This window comes from Rattus norvegicus, chromosome 19 (genome assembly GCF_036323735.1).
Source record: "Rattus norvegicus strain BN/NHsdMcwi chromosome 19, GRCr8, whole genome shotgun sequence".
Classification (NCBI taxonomy): domain Eukaryota; kingdom Metazoa; phylum Chordata; class Mammalia; order Rodentia; family Muridae; genus Rattus; species Rattus norvegicus.
The window spans coordinates 41,855,925-41,874,028 of NC_086037.1; the positions used below are offsets into that span (position 1 = coordinate 41,855,925).

At 44.9% G+C, this 18,104-nt stretch overlaps 1 long non-coding RNA gene across 1 annotated transcript; it reads right to left on the minus strand.

The window, feature by feature from the left end:
* Positions 1-1,478: 1,478 nt before the first annotated feature.
* Positions 1,479-9,067, minus strand: LOC102554553 (uncharacterized). Its single transcript, XR_361759.5, has 4 exons — positions 8,832-9,067; positions 5,702-8,532; positions 4,704-4,770; positions 1,479-4,103 (listed from the first exon to the last, which is right to left on the minus strand). It is a non-coding gene; the product is annotated as an uncharacterized LOC102554553 (long non-coding RNA).
* Between the last annotated feature and the right edge of the window lie 9,037 nt (positions 9,068-18,104).

Sequence of the window (18,104 nt, forward strand, 5' to 3'; positions counted from 1 at the left end):
TTTGCTTTTGAGGATGTCCTGCCTTGAAGACGTCTTTTGCTTCTGTAAAATACGGACCTAAATAGACATTTTCATCATAAAATTGGGCTGTTGAGGACGTTACTTTTCTTGTCACTTGCAATCTCCTTACGGGCTGTGAAATATAATCTTCTATAAAAAGGGAATGTGTTAAATCATCCTGATTTCGCTTTCAACAAAAATTAGAGTTCACTTGTAATTCGAGTGACTCAGTCGGAGTGACATTCTATCTCTGAATCGAACGTGTTTAAACATATTTTCCTCCTTCTCCCCTTATATAGAGCTAAATCTCACTCATCTGTGGCAGGTCCCTCAGGAAATTCCCTTTCCCAAAGTTAGGCATTTAGACAAAAGCCAACATTCCCTCCTTGAAGAAAGTTTCTACTTGCTAAAAGGGGCCATTCTCCTCATCTCCTGCAGACCAGACTTGTGCTGTTTGCTCCTCAGGGGCAGTGCTAGTCTCTAGGCTCCCTCAGTCTCTACTCTCAATCCCCTTCCCTAGCTCACAGCTGTCTTCCTCCCAAGTAGCCATTCCCATAAAATCCAGATCCCACCCCCAGCCCTGCTTCTCTCCACTGTCTCGGAGACAGCCTTGGCAGTTTGCAATAAACTTTCCTGTTTTCACCCAGGAGCAGCTATTTTGGTTTCTTTACTGTACCCATTTTTTTTCAATCAATCTAGAAAACACTGAAGAGGCAGCCACATACAAAGAGAGAGTATGTGTATGGAGAGAGAGAGAGAGAGAGAGAGAGAGAGAGAGAGAGAGAGGGAGAAAAGAGGAAGAAGAAGAGGAAGAGGAGGAGGAGGAGGAAGAGGAGGAAAGAAGAGTGGGAAGACCAAAATATGTGGATTATATAAGAAAGAGCCCCCCCCCGGGGGGGAAGGGCAAGAAAGTTCAGGGTTGGGGATGGGGTAGGCCAGGTAGAGACCAAGGGATTCTGGGAGAACCTGGAAGCCAGGTCTGTTTTGTTTTGTAAAATATGAACCTCAGCCCCCTATCCTGGGTGTGAAACCCAACATTAAAGACAAAAATAAGAAGAATATGTTAAAATGCAAATCTTTGCGTGTTTACTTCTTGATTTTTGTATACACTGCCAAAGGCCAATTAGAGTAGACCCTTTCAATGGTCCTGATGCCCACTGACAAATGAGTTTCCAGCCAGACCGAATGCTGTCCTTTAGAGAAATAGGCCCATAGCACCTAATCCCCTACAGCCGTGTGCATTTCTGTCTGCTGAGTTGAGTTTCACACGATCCAGCATTTTGATTATATTTTTTAACTTTCGGTGGACACCATGCTTTCTCTAAGACTAGTTTAATTTTTCAGATTATAAAAATACATTTACATTGGAGTGTGGTAAAAATGTATGGGAGAAAGCAATGTTCCAAAATACCAAACAAAACATTGCCACTCAGAGATAACACTTGCACCTTTGAAGGCCTTTCAAGTAACAGACTACATTTTTTTTTTAAAAAAAATTTATTTATTTCATGTATGTGGGTACACTTGTGAGGTCCGAGTTGAACCTCTTCCAGGATCTCTTGAATGAGACTCACAGAGATGATGATTGATGCAAAAGCAAGAGTAGTTTAATCATTCCAACATGTCGGGGTCATCCCACTTAAGGGGGAGATGACCTTGAGCAGATTCTAACAGGGAGTTATATACCTGCAAACAATTGGGGCAAAATTTAAACAATGGTAACTAGGCAGGGTACTATTGATGGGGCGAAGTGTCCTTCAAACTGACTCGTGGTCAGTGAACCATTCTGGACTTTCAGGGGGCGGGGGTGATGATTGGAAGTCAGGAACTAAACTAGCCCTACCCTCCCTGGAAGGGAGGAGTCTTTGTTTTTGGAGGTTTGTGGTGGAATTTTCCACTGGCCTTAGATTGACCCCAACTCTGGCTCTTTTACACTGTCGCTGACTTCATGCACACCAGAAGAGGGCATCAGATCCCATTACAGATGGTTGTGAGCCACCATGTGGGTGCTGGGACTTGAACTCAGGACCTCTGGAAGAGCAGTCAGTGCTCTTAACCACTGAGCCATCTCTCCATCCCAACAGACTGCATTTTAAGGAAGACTGATGAAGAGAGATGCTTCCTTTCTGTGGACAGGGTTTTTCAGGTGGCACAGGTTTGCACCCGTTTGCCAAGGATACTTCTGGTGCTTATTCTAGAGAATTGATACTAAAGACCAGGACCATGGTTCTGGATATGGATGAGTCAATGGCTTCTGAAGAAGGGAGACAGATTTATGCTCCACTTCCTATATCTGTGTAGAGAAAACCTGAAAAGATTCATGGTAATGAACAAAAATGGGAGGAAGCCTCCCCTGCACCTGAAAAGGGCATCAGGGGACAATGCAAATGACTTTCCTTCTCAAAGTCTGTACAAACTGTCCTCTGCAGCTGCCAAGCAGACTCAACATGGGGTGGAGCCTCCTTCTGCAGAAAGCTGAGGATGGAAACTGAATTTAAAAAGAGATAAAAACAGAAAGGACATGACTGCTCCTGTAAGGGCCCATGATTCGCCACTGAAGACTGACACCCCAGACTCGGATAGTATGTAAACGCAAAGAGGGTTTTATTCTGCAGAAGTCCAGCACGCTGGGGCCTCCCATTACCAAGACAGAGAGATCACCAAGTGAGCTCACAGGCCTGATTTAAAGCACATTAGGGGATTCCTGGATGGATGACCTTTACCTTATCCCCTCTCTAGGGACATTCCATTACCAGAGTATGGGGACTGGAAACTGTCGCTGAGGAAGTCTGCAAACTGCTGCTGACCCATTGTCCTTGCCTCAGGCTAGACAGAGAGGCAGCTTCTGATGCATGGACTTGCCCAGTGCTAAACTGCAGACTGAACCCTGTCATGGAGTCAGCCCAGCTAGCCTTCACATTTCCCCCTTCAGTTTTGGGCCATCTTGAGTCCTTGAGATGTTTCTATGGGCTGGTGGTGTTGTTTGAGAATAAATCCGTTCCTTGACAACTCTAACTAAAGCATTGATTATGTGGGGACCAAAAGTTGAAGCTAGCATCAGTAGGCGCTGTCTTGTAGTCTCTTCCTGACTAAGGCCATGGATTCTTTGGCCCCTGAGTGGTCAACATAGAAACAACATGCTGCATAGAGTCCTCCCTGTGGAAGAACAGCGAGTCTTCTATTCTGTAGGACTACTTCTGCCAGGGAGGATAGGGAATCCTGCAGGGTCAGGATGGACTTTTCCATCTCCTATATATCTGTACCTGTCGCTATCCATAGGGCCTTTCGATTTTTATTTTGGAGTATTAGGGCTGAGGCCCTTGCACTAGCAGCCCCAGCCAGCCCTATGCCAAGGAGAGAACCTAGAAACACAGCAGAAATAGTCACTTTTAACTCGATTGTTTGGAGGTGCCAGTTGGTTGAAGACATGCTCCCCTGAATAATAAGTCACTTTGGGTACAAGCTGTATTAGAGCTTAGAGATCCTCAGTTCTATTTACAACCAGGTCATAATGCATGGAGTAAGCCCTGAGGTACAAGCTCACCAAGCATTCTCTGGTGGCAGCATGTATCCTGCAACAGTGGGGGTTACAGTGCAATTCCAGAGGTGGGAAGAGGCCGGGGGTATCTTATTTCCATTGCAGGGTCACTGTCAGACAACCAAGAGTTCGGTGTTAAGTTCGGGGAGAGAGGAGTTAAGTACCAGCAATCCAATTAGCCTTCTTGCCACCCACTGTGAACTTGCTGTATCGCCCCCTGCTGGTACCCAAGTGCAAGAAGGGCGCTACTGGCTGGTCTCAAAAAGCTCAAAGCGTAAACAGCAAGCAGCAAGCGAGCAGGATCAGGAGCACTGGAGTCACAGTTTCAGCAGATCGACAGGGTGTGGGGTGACCTTCTATCATTCTTGTGGCTATTCGCCTGGAAGTTTCCTCGGATGGAACCTTGACTGCTGGATCGTCTCTCTTCTGGCAGGCTTAAGGTGGGAGTGGCATGTCCATATCCTGATCCCGTCTGTCATAGGCGTTGTCAGGATCATGGTGTGAGGTCCTTTCCAGCGATGTCTTAGAGTTTTGTGGTTATGTCTCTTAGTCTAGACTTCTTCACCTGGTTCAAATCAGTGGGGGTTAAGGGGAGGAGCAAACTCATACACCTGGGGGATGGCAGGCCTCTATTGCTTCTGAACCCTATGGAGGGCTTCCAAGGATTTTAAAAACTTACGTTAGTCATACGTTTAGGATAGGGGGTAGGGTATATAACAGGACTAATGGATGCTGAGAACCTGGAGGGTCAGGTCTGCTTTTTGATATATTAAATAGGCACGCCAGTCAGCTGTTTGTCCTGGGCTTGAGATCTAACAGAAATCTATCTGCTGAAAAATTTCATATGATAGTTATCTAAAGTACTGATTTGAAAATAAGTTAAAAAGATAATTTTAGCAAGAGTAGAGATGCCTTAGTACATTACCCAAAGCCCAGGAAGTCTCTGTGAGTTGCTAAGAAGAATAGACTGTATGCCATTGGAATCTCATGTTTATTCCTCTATGTAAATGGGATTATAAATTATAGCTGGTCTGCATAAAACACACAGCCAGGTATTTTATTTTCAAGCTGGAAGCCTGGATTGGGTAGGTGTTGGAGTTATTCTCACTGACATCCCAGCCGTAAGTCCCTTGTTATTTACTGTTTCTCCTGGCCACATACTCACGGTCCATCTCCTCTCATGGCTGCTTCCTCTTCTCCCACGGCCTTTCTCCTCCTCTCTGTCCCTGTAACTGTAAGAAGGGTAACTGAAAACCTGCCTACCTCTGTCGACTGCCCAATCACAGGCTTTCTCTCCTTTTATTGACCAATTAACTTGGGGAGCAAGGCTGCATAGCATCACTTGGTGTACATGACGATTTTCTCACCAGGGGCCAGATCTCCGGCCAGTACTTAGCATTTGAATACAGAGCAGCACCAGACCTACTCCAGCACCTCTCAGAGCAAATTGCCAATTGCTTACATTGTCATGGATCAACAGTAAGAACAAATCCAGGTAATTTATTCAGCGGCTCCTTTTTTTGTTAGGAAAAAAATACACTGCAGACAATCTTACACGTTAATGTCTTTGCTGTTCAGAAGCCCATTTTGGTGTTGTACTCCAACACTACTGAGGGAGTAAGAAAAATTGAACATTAAGATAAGGAAGAAGTCTTATAGATAGCACTCTACAAAGAGGCCCAATCTGGTTCAACTGTAGATGAAGACGCTTGGCCTTTTCTTAAATATGTAGTCTCTAAGACATTATCAAAGACTCCTAAACACGTCTCCCTGTAGACTGCTAGTAAAGCACAGTCCTTTATTCTCCTTGACTTGAAGAAACTAAGAAGACTCTGGGAAGTTGGGTTAAAATTCCCACAGCACCAGAGGAGAGGAAAAGGACCCCAAGGCCCTTTGTAGTGACAGAAGGAGGGCATTGGATCACAGCGCGAGATGACATCTCTGGTAATTGGCACTGGAGGATCATTCCTCTGTCAGGTGAACGTGACTCTCAGGGTGTGTGGCATGAGGCATGCAGTTTGTTTGGAAAAGACCTTTGAGAATGACGTCATGAAGAGGCGTGGTCATTCAATTAACTAAATGCTTCCTGGTGTCGGGAGAATGGTAAGGAAGACAATACTCACACAATAGCTAAGAATGAAGGGTCTTCTCCTAAGAACTTACCTTATACATTTGTGCAAACGGGTGTATATCCATTTCACTGTGGTATCAGTCAGACTGGAACACAAACACCCTCTCAACACACGGTGGGTTATAGACAGTGTGCTGTATACCCTTGTGGGTAACATAGGTCCCAGCTTTTAAAACATGAGGCCGCTCTTCACGGACTCTATGGAAAGCTGACAGAGAAAAAGGCAAAGTTAATACATGTAGATTGTTCTCATTCACGACAGCAGTGGTTTGTCTCCCCTGTCCTTCCAGTCTGTCTGTTTCCCTCCATCCAAGGCCACTAGTGCACTAACTACTCTTATATTACAGTTTACTAGGAGTTAGGTGCACTGGGGCCCACCAGCGTAACTGTTAGGAGCTTTCTGGAAATAAAGGTAGAGGAACAGGTCTCAATGGAAGTAGTAGAGAACAGGTAGGAAGGAAAACTGAGATTTTTACTCCAGGATCTGAGTAAATATGTATGTTCCTACGTCCGTCCATCCATCCATCCATCCATCCATCCATCCATCCATCCATCCACTCACTATACACTCACATACACTCATTTACTCATTCATACTTCCAATTATTCCCTTCATATCTTATTCATTCACTATTTACTTGCTCATGCATTCATTCATTCATTCATTCATTCATTCATCCACGTATACATATCCATTCATCCACTCACTTACTCATTCATTACTTTAGCTAGAAGAAGTCTTTCTTCTAGAACCCGGATGATACTTCTTATAGAGTGGTTGAGGTTGATAAGGAGAGACTGCCTGTGAGAACGGACTCCAAGCTGAGTAAGTGAGCTGGAGTAACGACCCAACATTTCATGCAGCTAGCTTAATCTCTTTGATCTTCATTTCAAAATGTAGATTTTTAGAAACTTCTAGTGTGTTTCTGGGAGGAGAAAATTAAAATTTCTACCATATTGTATTTCATAAGAAAAATGTGTGTCTGGGGGCTAGAGAGATGACTCAGTGGTTAAGAGCACTGACTGCTCTACCAGAGGTCCTGAGTTCAAATCCCAGCAACCACATGGTGGCTCACAACCATCTGAAATGAGATCTGATGCCCTCTTCTGGTGTGTCTGAAGACAGCTACAGTGTACTTAAATATAATAAATAAATCTTAAAAAAAAAAAATCCCAGTGTGGGCCTTCTTCCCTGCCTTAGACCATTTAGTTCCCAGATGAAACACACACACAGACACACACACAGACACACACACAGACACACACACACACACACACACACACACACACACACACACACACACACACGGCCTTTATAAAAAAAGAAAAAGAAAAAGAAAAATGTGTGCCACAGTCATTTGTAAGGATTTGGACATGTGGGAAGATTTCAACATGCTCCTGTAATTACTGGGTACTATAGTGGTGTGTGTTTGTGTGTGTGTGTGTGTGTGTGTGTGTGTGTGTGTGTGTGTCTTACAGAGAGAGAGAGAGAGAGAGAGAGAGAGAGAGAGAGAGAGAGAGAGAGTTTTTAAATGTATTATTTATCAGTTGGAAATTTCATACATCTCCACAATATATTTTGATTATTTCTGCCTTGCACTCTGTCCTCCAACTCCTCCCAGACTGCTCCAATTTCTTCTCAATTTCATGTTCTCTTTTGAACTCACTGACTTCGAGTAGTGCTGCTTATGTGTACATGGGTACAGCACCACCCTCTGGAACATGGGCAGCCTTCCAGGGGCTGCATCCCTGAAGAAACTGACTCTCTACCCCAGCAGCCATTGACGGTCAGAGCCCCCTCAGGAGGAGGAAGGCGGTACAATGCTCTAAGATCTTAACAATACCTGGGAAAGGATGGGCTGGAAGGAGAGGTTCTGGGAATAGAGCAAAGCCCCCTCTTAGATAATTTATTTCATGTTCATTGGTGTCTTGCCCATACGTATGTCTGTGTGAGGATGTCAGAAGCCTTGGAACTGGAGTTACAGACAGGTGTTGGTTGCCATGTGGGTGCTGGGAGTTGGACCCCGGTCCTCTGGAAGAGCAGCCAGTGCTCTTAGCCAGTGAGCCATCTTTCCAATCCTGCACAGCCCTTAAACTCCCAGCAAGACTTAAAACTGCAAATGTTGGCTGCAAATAGGAAGCTCCTCCCTACAGAAGTGGGTTTTGAGCTAAAATCTAGGGTCTTCTTTCTCCAAGAGACACATCCTCTAGAGTTTAGACAATGTAACCCAGCCTGACTATTCTAGCAGGATCTGGTCCCTGGACATCTGGTGCATCCCAATAAGAAAATGGCTCAGTTGGCAGTCAGACTGATACGGTGGAAGTGGGGAGACACCTGGCTTAAGACTCCGGGTCATTCCTGTTTAAACTGACTCCTCATGGCAAAGCAGAGCAGTGTTGGCTTACATTTTTCAAAACCCACTTTTAATATGGGTTCTCTTTTTTTTTTTTTTAAAGATTTATTTATTTCATGTATGTGAGTACACTGTCGCTGTCTTCAGACACACCAGAAGAGGGCATCGGATCACATTACAGATGGTTGTGAGCCACCATGTGGTTGCTGGGAATTGAACTCAGGACCTCTGGAAGAGCAGTCAGTGCTCTTAACCGCTGAGCCATCTCTCCAGCCCCTAATATGGGTTCTTAAATGCTTCAACTTCCCTTCCAGCCCACCAACCACCAGAGGTAGCAAAAAAGAAAGGTTATTAGGATGCAGGGGAAATGGGCCTGTTTAGAAATTGTTCTTTGGGGCAAATCCCATCTGCACTGTCAGGAAATCAGCAGTTCAGTTCACAGGATTCGGCAACAGCAGCTTGATCCGCTTGAAAACACTTCATGACTATACCAGCAGTCCAGTTCAGTCCTGTCAGGATAGCAAACGTGAATCAGTAACCGTGGCACGACCTAGCAGAGACAGCCAGGCCTCAGCTGAACTGGCCTGAGTCAGCAGGATTGATTAGGACCAACAGGGACATCAGAAGAAGTTCTTCCCTGTGCCTCTCTTAATAAAGTGGAGATCAGGGAAGACAAAGACTAAGAAGTGTTACAAAGTTAGCTATGCAAACCCTGCCTCTATCATTGTTGGGTCCCATTGAGACTTTTTCCAAACAACACGCCCCCACCCCAGTCGTGTCCCCCCCCCCCCCGTGGGTCTTGCCTCACCACTGAGTGTGTCTTATCCATGTGAGTCTGTATCAGCTGACATTGCTCTGCCAATTGGCCCAGGTCTGAGGAAGAAGTTACCAGAGCACCACCAAAAGTTTCTTTCTGTGGAATCATGACAGACGGAGCTCAGCAATGAGGTGTAAGGTGAACCAATTCATGCTTGCTTTTAGGGAAGAATTCTTCATCACTTGTCCTTTCGCATGCTTGCTAAACATCCTTTCACCTGAGTCTGCTTCAATGAAACGCTCCTTCACGTATCTACAACAGCAAAACACCACCTAACACAAGTGCCTTTCCAAAGAAACTTAAGTTTCCACTTGAGAGCAGGCGGCCTCTGCCTCAGTGGCATGCCTTGCTCTGAACAAAACTCTGTAAATACAGACTGTCGGTGGCTGAGTAAATAAAGCTAAGTGTGATTCCGTCTTCCATAAAGCGCATGTCTGACTGACTGCTTTAGAGGAATGTAATAAAAATATAAAAGTACTGGGCTTTAGAAGCCTCCCACTAGGAAGCTGATGCATGCCTACTACAAATTAGTATTTACAATATATAAATAGCAATTAAGTATTGAATTTGAGTTGTGTAAATTTGGGAAGTCTTGTACGAGTTGTGTGAATTGGATTTTTTTTCACACGATGAATGTGATTTGCATGTGATGAGAATTTTTCAGAGCCCATACGATTTTGAGAGTGGCGGAGCTCATACCCTGGCACACTTGTCTATAGGGTAAGAAAAGACGGTGGAAATTCTGACAGATTTTCTATAATTAAGTCAATTGTAGCTAGTTTTGCTCTAGACTATCCCACAAACCTGAGTTCATGATATTATATCCTTAGGCTTAAAAACAAAACAAAACATCTCTGTCAATAGTGCTTGTACTCAACACAGTTCAAGGGTTAGGTTGGTCAAATAAAAGGAAGCCTGAATAGTCTGGGCCTAGAAATAATTGAAACAGTAAGCTGGGCTCCTTTTTAACAAGTTAGAGCGTCACAAAACAAAAATCGTTCTGTAACAAGGGAAAGTCAATGTCACGTGTTTTAGTGAAGCTTAATAAGTCCAGGTTAGCAACCCTACATTCCCCTTAAATATGCTAACAACGAGTTTATCTCTTTGAAACACTCTCTGTGTACACGTGTCTGGGGGTTGGGGGGTATATATGTGCACATGTTCCTGGGGTAGGTAGCATGCATGTTTGTGTGAACATGTAGAAGCCAGAGATAAATAACAGAGGTATTCCTCAGTTCTCCACCTTATCTCCTTTCTTGAGACAAAGCCTCTCAGTGAATCTGAAACTCACCAGTTTGATTAGACTGCCTGGCCAGAAAGCCCAGGATTCTATATTCCGAGCACTGGGATCACAGGCATGGACACCGTTCCTCTGGTTTTAACTTGGCTGCTGGCGATCAGAACTTGTGTCTTAATGCTTGAATGACAAGCATTTTGCCCATTAAGCTGCCTCCCTAACTCTCAGATGCTTTCGATGTTGATTGAGGATAAGCTATTTGACTGATAAACTCATTTTTGCCAGTCTACCAACAAGTGACTGTCAACTGACACTTTTCCCATCGAGTAAACCATGATTTTAAACTATGACAGAATGCATGCTCATGGTTGCTCGAGGCACCAGGGAGTTCCTTAGGCTCCAGGTAAGTTTTATGACCTTCTGAAAAGACAGTAGTGGGAAAGGAAGAAGGTTGGAGGTTGGTCTAGTGCTATTGCGTATGCAAATGCTAAAATTCTGGTTGCCCCAGACAAGCACATTTTCACATACATTGGCCTTTGCTGTGTAAACCTTGCTCCCCAATTTAAGCTCTTGGTTAAATAAAAGTGGCTACAAACAATGACTGGGGAGAATAGAGGTAGGTGGGGTTTTGGTTACTAGGCTGGGGGGTCAAAGGTAAAGACCGTGAGGAGAAGGAGAGAAAGAGGAGGAAGAAGGAGAGAGGAGACGAAGGAGGATAAAGAAGACAGAGAGAACAGGAGGTCTCCACTGGATGTAGTGAACCAGGAACGCTCACCTGAGTGAAATGCCCTCCTGCCCCAAGGACAGGCTGACGGAGTAAGTACTTGAGGAGCTTAGCTGGAAGCAGTCAGTCTAGCATTAGAAGAATAGATTAGGGGTAATTTGACCAGCAATTGTGCTAAAGCTGAATAGGAAGTCCATTAGGTCTCAGTCTCGAAAAACTGGAGGACTGGCTGGGTTATGTTAAGAACTAACAGAGTTAATAAAGAGAAAAGAAATCATTGAGGAAGTGAATCACATGCTATTTCCTCTTGGAAAGACTGAGTTGTTAGACTTTTTCTGTGGATACCGTTAAGGTTTGATGTGTGGTTCAAACTAACCAAAGGGATCTTCTCATGACTGTAAAGATGGTTCCGGGAGCCGAGGACAAAGCCGGAGTCATGATGTGCAGTGAAAGGGTTTTCAAAGGAGAAAGAGTTAAAAACAGTATGTCTCAAGACATGGCAAGAGATGGGACATCCTCTTCAGAACTGAAACTAGAAAACTGGAACTGGGCAGCTCAGCTTCCAGCAAGTGTGGACTTGCACAATGAAGAGTTGCCCTGTGCCCAGTGTGTCTGGCTGTGAGTAATGAAGCTGTATGCTTGACACGAGGCAGATGATGCGTTGTGATTAACGAGGGACACCTTCCATCCTGACAGGGAGCAAGCTGACAATGCGCAAGTGAGGCCAATGAGATGAAGTTATACTTTTAAAATGTGTCTTGGGGTGTTGGGGATTTAGCTCAGTGATAGAGCGCTTGCCTAGCAAGCGCAAGGCCCTGGGTTCAGTCCCCAGCTCCGAAAAAGGCAGGTGGATCTCTGAGTTCAAGGCCAGCCTGGCTTATAGAGAGAGTTCCAGGACATCCAGGGCTACAAGATTAAAAACAAAACAAAACAAAACAAAACAACAACTACAAGAAAAAGAAAAAGAAAACATAAAAGGAAGGATGGATGGAAGGAAAGTAATACAAGTGGAGAATAGAAAAGTGGTTTCCTGTGGTGGAGGACCAGGCAGGAGGTAAGGACAGGGAGATGTGGGTACTAGTTAGGAGTAAATGTTGATATGCTGTTTCACAGTAGGGTGCCCTCGGATAATGATAAAGTGTTGTGCATTTCAAAAAATCTAGGATAAGGGTTGTCTTAGTCAGGATTCCTATTCTTGCACAAACATCATGACCAAGAAGCAAGTTAGGCAGGAAAGGGTTTATTCAGCTTACACTTCCCCATTGCTGTTCATCACCAAAGGAAGTCAGGACTGGAACTCAGGCAGGGCAGGAAGCAGGAGTTGATGCAGAGGCCATGGAAGGATGTTACTTACTGGCTTGCTTCCCCCGGCTTGCTCAGCTTGCTTTCTTATAGAACCCAAGACCACCAGCCCAGGGACAGCACTACCGACAACGGGCTGGGGCTGGGCCCTTCCTCCCCCACCCCCCTTGATCACTAGTTGAGAAAATGCCTTACAGCCGGGTCTCATGGTGGCATTTCCTCAACGGAAGGTCCTTTCTCTGTGATACCTCAAGCTTGTGTCAAGTTGACACACAAAACCAGCCAGTACAAGGGTCTTGAAAGGTTTCTATCACAAAGGAATGATAAAGATAATAAGTAATAGATATGTTTAAGCCAACTTAACCATGGCACAATGTGTACATATCTTCAAGCACCATGTGGTACCACAATAACATGCATTGTTATTATGCAGAAGTTAATAAGAGAAATTTAATTTATAAAAGGAGAGGAAAAATCCAAGGAAGAAGTGCCATTTGGAGGAAACAGGGCAAAAGCAAAGGAAATCTAATACTTCAGACGGTCTCTTTATGCATCCTGATATCATGTCCACCCTGTCTCCTGGCTGTGTCCTTAGTTTCTTCCACAGCAACTTGACCTGTTAGTCACTGACATTTATTTTTCCTGAAGGTTCTCTTCTGTGCTAATGGTTACTACATCAATTATGGAGCTCCAGCTATGTCAGATAAATATCAGACAAAGAGCAAAGTCAAGGGAGAAAATGTTTAACTTGGCTCATAGCTCAGTCTGTCTTGAAGAGGGCACAGTGACATGAGGAGTTTGGTCTGCAGAAGAGCCTAGGAAGCAGGGAGTCAGAGGGGGTGTGTTTGTTACGCTGGCAATCTTCATTTTCCTCTTCTGTTTGGTGCAGTTTCAGCCCACAGTATGGTGCTATCTGGATTCAGAGAGGGTCTTCTTTCCTTAGTTAAACCTCTCTGAAAATGTCTTGAGAGACTTGCCTACAGGTGTGCCCTCCAGGTGAATTCAAATCCAGCTACCTGGACAATGGCCATGTGCTGGAACACTGGGTGCCCTAGATGGCAAGCACTGCCTTGGGGTGTTGTGGAACCACTTAGATGCAGAGGCTAGCAGAAGCGGGTCACCATGGGCAGGCCTTGAAAGTCATATCTGTCGTTGGTTCCTGTATGAGCTCTTTGCTTCCACATCCACTAAGAAGTGAGGAGCCCTCATGTTCTGCTATAGTGAAGACCACTCCACCAGGTCTCCATGGCAGATCTCAAACTCTGAGCCAAAACAAACTCTTTCTCCCTAAATTGCTCTGTTGGGTGTCTGGGCCCAGTAACTAGAAAGCAACCAGTTGGGGGTCTGTGTGTGTGTGTGTGTGTGTGTGTGTGTCTGTGTGTGTCTGTGTATGTGTGTATGTGTACCACTGAGGATTTTTGACTCGTTACTAGTTCAAAAGTGCAAGAAATACTGTCTCATCTGTTGCAATTCAATTTTAAAAAAAGATTTCTTTATTTAATTTTTGCATGTGACTACACTGTTGCTCTCTACAGTCACACCAGAAGGGGACGTCAAATCCCACTGCAGATGGTCGTGAGCCACCATGTGGTTCTTGGGAATTGAACTCAGAACCTCTGGAAGAACAGTCAGTGCTCTTTTTTTTTTTTCTTTTTTCTTTTTTTTTTTTTTGGAGCTGGGGACGGAACCCAGGGCCTTGCACTTGCTAGGCAAGCGCTCTACGACTGAGCTAAATCCCCAACCCCTCAGTCAGTGCTCTTAACCACTGAGCCATCTCTTCAGCCCTGTGATTCAATTTTTCCTTGTGAAAGTGTTTTGCTGCTTTATTAACTCCTTTGAAGAATTATAAAAACGATTGCGGGAGAAAGAGGAGGCAGAAGATTGTCTGTCCACTTATGCTTCCAGAGTCATTGACATTAGAATGTAAGCTCACAGTTATGTTGAATTATCGGGAAGTTGTAGCCTGGATTATTGCTGACGCAATTATTGAATAATTTGTGATTCACTCAAACCATTATTTACTAAATAAATTAGGTGGGCAACAGTCAGGATAAAGCAATGGAATTGATAGCTAAAGAACGGAAGGAGCAAGAAGAGAAAACACAGCAACTCTCGATGACAGTGTGGGAAACAGGCTTCTGGGAAACTGGAGGACTCCAAACCTTGCCTGTGTGGAGGCTTGGGCAGTGGGAAGTTGGGCAGTGGGATACACTAGCAGATTAGCCTCTTAGCTGGTCTTCTGAGCAGATTCCTTAGTATGTTCTCGAATCTAACTACAAACACTAGGATTTGCTAGAGACATGCTGCCGTTAGCAAGTCTTTATAATAAGGATACGGATGAGAAGTTACACTTTTGAGTGCCAACTGTCAAGAGCGTTTTAAACAATTGAGCGCATTCTTTTCATTGTTCTCAGATGGCTGAGAGTTAAAAATCTGACACACGAAGAAGTTAGATAACTCACTCCAAGATGCAAAGTAAGAAGTTGTGAATCTGGAGGAGGAAGCCAGGCCGCCTTTCAAGAATAAACGCAGAGGGCTTATACGAGAGCACTAGTTGGGAAAGAGTGGTGTGGGACACAGGAGAGGGCAAAGATATCTTATTTATCTTTGGCCAAATTGGTGGGCTGTCTTACAGAGCCTCTGCCAACAGAGACTGGCAGTAAGACTTAAAGTCTCCCCTTACATTTAGCAGCGTTGAAGTCCCATCTTGGGTGGAATTAAGGGAAAAAACAGAATCATAGTTGCCTGGTTGCTGGTGGGTTCCTCTGTGGGGCCAGGAACCAGTGGGCTGCTGGGTAGGGAGGACAGTCTCCAAGAGACCGATTACTGGAAATGGGGAGCTCTGATTTCTCCAGTTGTGAAGATCACCAGCGGCAAAGGATGAATAGTGATGAGGTTGGTTTCTTTAATCATTGTGCTGGCCCAGCTGTGTGCAATGGCGGGACTACAGATTCAGGCTCAGGACGCAGCCACCTATGGCTTTGTCTCCTGCTGCTGGTTTCCTCTCCCCTCCTTGCCTGAGGTGGGGCTGCCTGGGACAGAGCTGCTGTCTGCCTGAAGGACTGAATAAGGTGGGGCTGCCTGTTGTCTGCGGAGAAAAAGTTTTCCTAATGGTGACAGAAAATGTTAGTTGTAACATAGTGGAGTTGAAGGCATCTGTCCCATGTTAAATGTCTGTCAGAAAGTTGCCCTGTAGCATAGACAATAAAGACAAAATACAAGAAGAATTCCAGACACTCTGCACTCATATACAAGAAAAGAAACTTATCTCTTCTCTGTAAGGAAGGAACAAAAGTAACCAGATCGGTGGGTGCCCTTGGCTCTCTGAGCCCACTCCCACCACAGACAGGGACTCAGAACATCCTCTGGTCCTCTGTGGTCATGGTCCTAGCAGGTCTGCTATAACCGCTTTTGACCACAGAGACAGATTTAAGGCCTTTATTCAGAACAGAATTACAGATGTGACACCACTTAGAGTTCATGAACAAAGACACAGACAGGAGTTACCATATATAAACACACAGACAGACTCACAGACTCAGACAGACATTACTGGTATGGAGACTTTCTGGGTCAGGTCCTAGAGGCCTTGGAATTCCTGGCCAATGCACCAAAATGTTGTGCTGGGAAACATTCGTGAACCCCAAAAGGACCACCAAGGAGCCAAATCTGATGCAATCAAATTAGGGTCTCTTTATTCAAGCTCAAGCTTGGGCCACATGTCTCTGATGCAGAAGAATGGGAGAAGCCCAGTTTTATTTTAGCATGGTACACATCTGATTGAAAGGCCATTATGGCCTTTAACATCATTGGCTGGTGCTGGGAGCCAAACCATAAACTTATCTTCTGCTTTTCTCTTGATTGGTGGTTGTTAGGAAGTGAAGAGCTGGGCTGGAGAGATGGCTCAGTGGTTAAGAGCACTGACTGCTCTTCCAGAGGTCCTGAGTTCAATTCCCAGCAACCACATGGTGGCTCACAACCATCTGTAATGGGATCTGCTGCCCTCTTCTGGTGTGTCTGAAGACAGCTGCAGTGTACTCAGATACATAAAATAAATAAATAAATCTTTATTTAAAAAAAAAAAGGAAGTGAAGAGCCAGGGGCAAGCTTGTAACCTGGGGGTGCAGAGTTGGGGTGACTAAGCCAGCTCAATCAGTCAACAGGGTCTCGGGAGAGGGGTGGGGGGAGCGAGGATTGAAAAGAAAAAGACAATTAGACAACACCATAACATGATTCCAGCCAGTGCTGAGGCTGAAGCGGTTTTGTTTCTTTTCAGTCTGCTTTAATACCATTCTAAGTACACACGAAGAGTACTGCAGCATGTAATTATTAAAAATCAATCCACACTTGCAGTCTCCCATCCCCGATTGGAATCTGCAAGCTGCGGTCTTCCCAGGCTCCTGTGCGAGTTCCTGTCGAACTGCGCGCATTTCCCAAGCCATCTGTCCCTTGCAGCTAGCTGTCACAACCCCCCCATAACCCAGTAAATGAAAACTCCAGAGGCTTGTAATTTATCAGCCAGATTTACAATAGTAAATCTTCAACCCCCAAAATGCCCACACAGCACACTCGAAACTCAATCGATATAGACACAAACTGCACACGTAGATCGAACAGATATGCCCTATATTATTTAACCGCCTCTCTAAGAAATCCCTACTTATGTCTCCCAGGACCACGTGGTTCTGCTTTGTCTCCCTCTCCTATAGGTTCCATCTTGTCTCCTCATCTCTGTCTATGTCTGTTTGTCTGTCTGTGTCTGTCTGTCTCTGTCTTCATCTCTCTCTTTTCTCTGACCTTCTCTTTCTCTAAAACTGTCAGCCCTGCTTCTTTTTCCATTGCCCAATCTCAGGCTCTAGCCTTATTTGACTAATTAAGATTTCACCTGACCTCCTGTGTACAGACAGCCATCCACAGAGTTGGTCAGTCCTAAGGCATAAACAGAGTAGTTAAGAAACAAACAAAGCATAAACAAAGAGCCCCGTGATTACTGTACTCGGGGTATTAACAAGACCCAAGAAGCTACAAAGAACACAGTCCTCAGCTGTGTTCATCTTAAGCCTACTTCCTAGTCCTAGCCCAATGTCAAATTCCTTGCCTGAGCCCACTTCCGTGTCCTGGTCCATGTCAGATTCTTGCCAAATTTCTAGAAGTGGCCCCAAGAGCTCTTCACATTGGGGAATAACCTAGAAACTGGTGTTTGATGCAGTTCTTGTTGGGGGATAACCTGGAAACTGGTTCCAGGTACTGGCCTGTTAGCTAACTTGAGTTCAACCTTAGGTCAGGTTCTCTAAGATGGCATCTGAACCCAAAGATTTGGTCTCTCAGCCCCTCCTGGCTTCTCTCCTGTGTGTACAGAGATGCTTATCTCTGCCCCCATACCAATGCACATCTACTCACAGACACACAGACACAGACTGTGAAACACACTGTTGTAGGTTGCTCCAGTGCTGTTTGTATTCTGATATTAATTCTGCTTCCTCAAGAGGGGCTGCCCCAACACAGAGTGGCGTGCGTACTCAGGTGATCTCAAGTGAATCTTCTTTCCATTCTAATTGGTCAAATAAAGGCTGGAGCCTGTGATTGGGCAGGGGACGGGAAAGGTGGGGGTGGAGGTTTTAGAGAGTGGAGAATGGGTAGGGGACTATGGAGGAGAAGGACAGAGGAAGAAGAGGAGAAGCTGCAGTAAGTGATCTCATAGCACCAGAATGGGTTGTGTAGTGGTAGATCTGCCCAATCTAGATGAATGGCTTGTAAATATAATACCTGAGTTGTGTGTTTCTGCATGGGCTTATTGGGGTTAGAAGTTTACTGCGACGTGCACGTGCACACACACACACACACACACACACACACACAAGCACAAGCCAAGTAAATACAGAGAAATCCTCAAAAAGCATTAGAAAGCAATGGGGGCAGTTTAAATTATCCCTCATGGGTCATTCTCTCTGATGCTTAAACTATTGCTTCTTCCAGAACTGATATATACAGCTAGAAATAC